We start from the raw sequence: 7,095 nt of genomic DNA on the forward strand, positions 1-7,095 counted from the left end.
GCGGGTTACCATAGGCTGTCTACGACTGGTGTAGAGGGACTCCTCGTCTTCCGGCTGTTGCTGCCTCTTTATGTTGATAGCGGCCCATCGGGTTGTTCTTAAACAGTTTATTTACCGGACTGGTTCCCGATACTTATCGCAGTTTTTATTAAAGGCTGTGTCAAATGCAACGATTAAAAAGTTCAAAAAATGGTTCAAATGGCTCTGAGCACTATGGGACTTAACATCTCAGGTCATCAGTCCCTTAGAACTTAGAACTACTTAAACCTAACTAACCTAAGGACATCACACACATCCATGCCCGAGGCAGGATTCGAACATGCGACCGTAGCGGTCGCGCGGTTCCAGACTGAAGCGCCTAGAACCGCTCGGCCACCAGCGGCCGGCCTAAAAAGTTCACACAAATTTCTTCATATTTTGGAATTTTTCTCTATTTCTCACGTGGGTTCCATAGATAACATAGAAACTGTAATTTCTCAGTGTGTCGCAGCTGATGGAGGGAGTGCTCTTTTTTGGGCAACTATTTATGTAGTGGCAAATCTCTTACAGGCAGGAAACGGCTTAAAGTCCGGTTCGGTGATTGTTGTTGCGGCGAAATGATTCGTCTTGGTTCCGTTTATGAAGCTAAGTATTAGTTTATTAGTTCTCCAAACGTCTGGGACTGTCGGACACAGAATACTGAGCTCCAGAGTGCCTGGTTCACAGCACGGTCCGCAGCCCGTGGTCGTGCGGTAGCGTTCTCGCTTTCCACGCCCGGGTTCCCGGGTTCGATTCCCGGCGGGGTCAGGGATTTTCTCTGCATCGTAATGACTGGGTGTTGTGTGATGACCTTAGGTTAGTTAGGTTTAAGTAGTTCTAAGTTCTAGGGGACTGATGACCATAGATGTTAAGTCCCATAGTGCTCAGAGCCATTTGAACCATTTTCTTCACAGCACGTGTCGCAGGCGACTGTCCTTATCAGGTGTGTGGCTGATAGTTTTACAGTCTTCTCTCTGGGATTGAAGGTGGATTATTGTCACGTGAACTTAGTGTAAATGGGATCTCCTTGTGGTCCACTGGTGCCATTTCGGAATCTGGTCTGTATTATTATCGAACAAGGCCGCTGTCGGACTGGCCATGATGTTTTCTATGATTTTGGATGTTTTGTGTCTCATCAGAACAGCGCATCTTCAAATAAAGTCGATTAGGTCGAGGCCTTCTTTTTCTGATTTTAAAGACCATGTGATGTACGCAATCTTAGGTATGTCTCCACGCCACAGTACCCAGGAGACCGTATGTATTGAGCTCGATCCAGTTCTTTGGGCATGTTTAGAATTTTGGACCTAAACCAAGATTTTGATAGGAAATATATGTCTGTTTTTACTTCACCATTTCTGACAATCTTAGGTTTCTTGTGGCGTTTGATCTAGTTACTGTTGTGGTACAAGACACTATTTTTGGCCAGTTGTAAGCTGCTGTTTGTTGAAAACTGTCTTGGGCAAGTTCTCTGTGGACTTTATGTTTCACTTTTATGATTACCAAGGGCACTGGAATTTTGGTTGTCCTAATGGGTTTTCGAACGGTTTATTGCCTCGCCCCGTGTTCTTTCGCATATATTTAAATCTAGTCCAAGTCTCGTATCTCGAAATCATCTACATAAGCTTTACAAACAGTACATGCTCCCGCAGTCGCAACAGCTCACAAGATTTGCCGAACTACAGGCTTCTTAGCATTCACCAATGTGTGCCCTGCCCTAGAGTTAGCGTCTAAGACTATTCGTCACCTGGATTCGATCCCAGTCATTAGTCCTCGGATGAAAATCTTCGACTGAAAACGTTCGTTTTAAGGAGCCACTCTCGTTCTTCCAACGGCCTTGCAAAAGAGGATAGACGACGCCGATAGAGGTTCAGAGCATATTCTGGTTCTTCGAATGGGAAATCGCCCTTAAAGGCGAAAGCATGAGAAATGATCATCGATAAGAACCAGCAGAAAGTAATGCAGACGACTGTATTAAAGACACATAATATATATCCTCAGGAAATGTGGACTGTGAAGGAAAAATTGCCATGATAAGCTCTCCATTAATAAAAACAATACAGATGTTCACGCCCGAGTCTCTTTACTGCAAAGAGTATAGCGGGCGATCAGGGTAGTAGCCGCCAGATACAATTAGCGTCAGTTGTTCTCATAGCATAAACGACAGCGCACGCGGCTGCTCAGCCTTTGCCTCTGGTTGGATCCTTACTACAGTTCCATGCCCAATTTTTGTATCGCTCTCTTATTTGGTTTTAGGAAACCAAACGAAGAACACTTTTGGCGACACCGTTTCTGGCGGGCTGCTTGAATCTGCGTGCGCTACGTCCTGATTGGCTGACTTCAGTGCTAGTTAACTCCAAAACGGCGCAACATATCGAATTTTTTCTGAATAGTTATTTCTCAGCACTGCCTACCCTGCAACATTCTTACATGTGTTTCACATTTTTCTGACCGCCCTGTACTCGTATAACGAACCGAGCACACTGGAGCAACGGTTAAAACACTGGACACATAAAGGATCGCATTCACTGTCTAGTCATCGATATTTAGGTTTTCCGCTTTTCCTCTATCGACCCTAAAAAGGCTGATATGTGGCGCCTGATACGCTATTTGTACCCTCTCCTGGCAAGTTCATATGACTGTCAGCACAAAACTTGAGCTATGCCGAGCAACGGTCGTACCCTCCACGTTATAGGGTTGCTTCTCCTGGGCCACTACAAGCAACACAAGCATTAAATAACTACAGGTGTTACAAAATCGCTGTCTTCGACTCGTTCTAAAGGCCCCTCGGTGGGTCCAGAGGAGGAACCTTCATCGAGAACTTGACACTGACCCACATCCAGCACACCGTCAAGGAAACAACGCGTAAGCTCGTGGACAGCGTCACAGACTTCCGGCTGACCACCTGCCACCTGACGTCGGATCTGTTACCCTACTACACTGACATCGGATTCAGGTGCCACGGCCCACGATAGAAGCTCATCAATAACCTACGTCTAGAAAATACCAACACAGAAGGGCTCATGGGTCCAGAGCCCGTTGCCCCTGGCCGAGCGATTCTAGGCGCTTCAGTCTGGAACCGCGCGACCACTACGGTCGCAGATTCGAATCCTGCCTTGGCCATGGCTGTGTGTGATGTCCATAGGTTAGTTAGGTTTACGTAGTTCTAAGTTCTAGGGGACTGATGACCTCAGAGCCATTTGAACCATTTGAACCCTTTGCCCTTTTCACGAGTAAATAAGGAGAACAATACCCGTTTATATTTTCATCCAGGAAATCCGGCCACACAGTAGTAGCACTTCTCTTACACCACAAAAAAGGCGACACGTAAGCGAACGCATTTTTACAGCTGCCGACTCTGCCGGCGTCCCCGCTATGGTTGGCTGAGGAACCGGCTAGAAGACGTGACGTAAAGTCGGAGCGATACGCGGCCGCATCGTTGACGCAGACTGCTTACTCGCCCCACCTTAAATGTCGCGGCTGAGCCGGTAATGACCTGTGTGGAGGGCAGCGCGCCAGCTGCTTAACCGTCCAGCGGTGCCCTCCACATCGCACTCATCGGCCGGCCGCTTGCTAGGCCGAATACAGCCTGTGGCTGAAGCTCGCCCACACTGACCGTGTTACATCAGAAACGCTATCAGTCAGTCGTTAACCAGCTGAAATGAAAAGCAATGGTGCCAACATTACGAGCGCAATAGGAATTTCACTGATAAACCAGAGCAGAGAGATGATGCGCGAACAGAGTACACTGAAGGCTTCTGTGAAGGGGGATTGAGGGGGGATGAACTGTCAGGTGGCGTGAGAGAACAAGAAATAGGAATAGGTTAGGAAGACAGTGATAATACCGTTGTAGATTCTGGCGTTTCGTTAGGGCTGTAGGTTTATCGGAAGGAAGTAAGATGTACTGCAAGTCGCTGTTTCCCTATCAGAAGATAAAACAATCTGACCTGCTATACCTCTGCTTCCTGGATCGTGTAACCTTCATCGCCTACAAAAAAAATGGTTCAAATGGCTCTGAGCACTATGGGACTTAACATCTGAGGTCATCAGTCCCCTATAACTTAGAACTACTTAAACCTAACTAACCTAAGGACATCACACACATCCATGCCCGAGGCAGGATTCGAACCTGCGACCGTAGCAGTCCCGCGGTTCCGGAGTGCAGCGCCTAGAACCGCAAAACCACCGCGGCCGGCCATCGCCTACAGCTGTGGATACTATTACCTGGGTAAATGACTATATTAATGAAAGGGGCAGGTGGAAAACCATAGACCATTGAATTGAACTGAGATTAAATCAAATTTACTCATGAAAAAACACATAAGTGCAAGGTAGTCCTGTCACAAGGGATGGAATTAAGCCAAACCACACAATTCTGGGCTACATGGTGACAGGATTAATACATAGTGCACTGAAAACAAAACTGAAGATCTGTTACACGACTTTAATTTGGTTTCCGGAAACGTAAAGACATTAGAGAGGCTATTTTGACAATCGCTTGATAATGGAAGTATGACTTAAGAAAAATCATAAAAAGACCTTCATAGGATACAATATATACGATATTGCAATGCCTCTGTTATTCTGATAACGATGCAAAGTTGCTTTGGACATGCATGCATGTCCAAAGGAACAGGCACTTCGCTGACTGCAGCCGTTATGAAATACACTAAATGAATTCGCAATAACGACTAAGGGCAACCATCATCTGTAGAATGGAAAGACGACTATGTAAATTTGTACCGGACCGGGATTGGAAGCTAGATTTCCCGCTAATCGCGAGTTGTCACCTTACCATTTGGCTATCCGTGTACGACTTACAGCCAGACCCAAACTTCTATACGTCGTCAACCATGCGTCTACGACCTGTCCGCGTACATCCATTTCGAATACATTTAATGTAGTTCACAGGATATGTCGACTTCCAAAAAGCGTTCGATGAAAATGGGGCACGATGATCAGAATTCTCATAAAAATGGATACAAACTTACAGGAAAAGGATGGTATTATACAGTATGTCAAGAACCAAGAGAGAACAATCAGAATGGAACACCAGGAACAAAGTACTTGCATTAAAAGGGGTGAAGACAGGGATGCAGTCTTTCGCCCCTACTGTTCAGTTTGTACATACTAGAAGCAATGACGGAAATAAAAGACAGTTTCGACTATAGATTAAAATTCATGCACAATGGATATCAGTGCTAAAACTCGCTGATGGCTTTGCTATCCTTAGTGAAAGTGAGGAAGTATTGAATGGAACAGTCTAATTCCACGTTCGTCAAAGTGCGGCCCGCGATCCTCATGCGGCCCGAATCAAATATTCACGCAGCCCTCTGTTCTCATCCGTATTTTATAACAATATCTATTTAGTAACTAACAGTCGAATCAAAGAACGTCAGCTAACGTTAAGAGATACTTAAGATAGTCGTTTTCTTGCCAATAACAAACAAAAATTCTTTCAAAGACAGTAATATTTTAAGGTGTACTCAATTTTAATTGACGCTAGTGAATTCGGCCTTGAGATATGTGAAGTTGGCTGCTAATCTCAGGTGATGAATGGTAAGCAGCGACGCCATTTTGTGGTGAGGGAATGTTTTATTGTTTGTCATCCAGTGCTGGCAACCCAGGGGTATGTGTGTCTCGTAGCTTTCAGCTGCGATTGTATAAATTTCAAACGGAAATAACAGGGACTGGCGATTGTTTTTGATACAGACAGTAGTCTTCAAATTCGGTACATATTTGCAGCAAGCAATATGAATTGAAATTAATGTTCTTTTAATACTCTGAGGCGCCAAAGAACTGGTATAGTAATTCCTATGCAAATACAGAGATATGTAACCATCCAGAATATGGCCCTATGGTCGGCAACGCCTATACAAGACAACAAGTGTCTGGCACAGTTGTTACATCGGTTACTGCTACAATGGCAGGTTGTCAAGATTTAAGTGAGTTTCTACTTAGTATTAAAGTCGGCGCACGAGCGATGGGTTACAACATGTCTGAGGTGCGATAAACTGTGAATTTTTCCTTACGACAATTGCACGAGTGTTCCGTGGATATCAGAAATACGGTAAAAAAACGAATTTCCAACATCGCTGCGGCCGGAAAAAGATACTGCAAGAACGGGATCAACGACGACTGAAGAGAATCGATCACCGTGTCAAAAGTGCAGCCCTTCCGTAAGTTGCTACAGATTTCAATGCTGGGCCATCAACAAGTGTCAGTGCGTGAACCATTCAACGAAACATAATCGATATGGACTTTCGGAGACGAAGGCCCACTCGTGTACCCCTGAGGCTTTACGCCTCGCCTGGGTCCGTCAAAGCTGACATTGGACTGTTGATGACTGGAAACATGTTGCCCGGTCGGGAGAGTCTCGTTTCAAATTGTATCGAGCGGATGGACGTGTACGGGAATGGAGACAACCCATGAATCCATGGACCCTGCATATCGGCAGAGGACTGTTCAAGCTGGTGGAGGCTCTGTAATGGTGTGGGGCGGGTGCATTTGGAGTGATAAGGGACGCCTGATACGTCTAAATACGAGTCTGACAGGTGACACGTACGTAAGCATCCTGTCTGATCACCTGCATCCATTCATGGCCATTGTCCATTCCGACAGACTTGGGCAGTTCCAGCAGGACAATGCGACACCCCACACGTTCCGAAGTGCTACAGCGTGGCTCCAGGAACGCTCCCCAGACGTGAAAATTATTGAGCATATCCCAGATGCCTTGAACGAGCTGTTCAGAAGAGATCTCCAACGCCTCGTACGTTTACGGATTTATGGTCAGCCCTGCAGGATTCATGGTGTCAGTTGCCTCCAGTTCAGACATTAGTCGAGTCCATGCCACTTAATCTTGCGGCACCTCTGCAAAAAAATGTTCAAATGTGTGTGAAATCTTATGGGACTTAACTGCTAAGGTCATCAGTCCCTAAGCTTACACACTACTTAAACCTAAATTATCTTAAGGACAAACACACCCACCCATGCCCGAGGGAGGACTCGAACCTCCGCTGGGACAGCCGCACGGTCCATGAGTGAAGCGCCTAAGACCGCACGGCTAATCCCGCGCGGCGG

This window comes from Schistocerca piceifrons, chromosome 3, assembly GCF_021461385.2.
Source record: "Schistocerca piceifrons isolate TAMUIC-IGC-003096 chromosome 3, iqSchPice1.1, whole genome shotgun sequence".
Lineage (NCBI taxonomy): Eukaryota > Metazoa > Arthropoda > Insecta > Orthoptera > Acrididae > Schistocerca > Schistocerca piceifrons.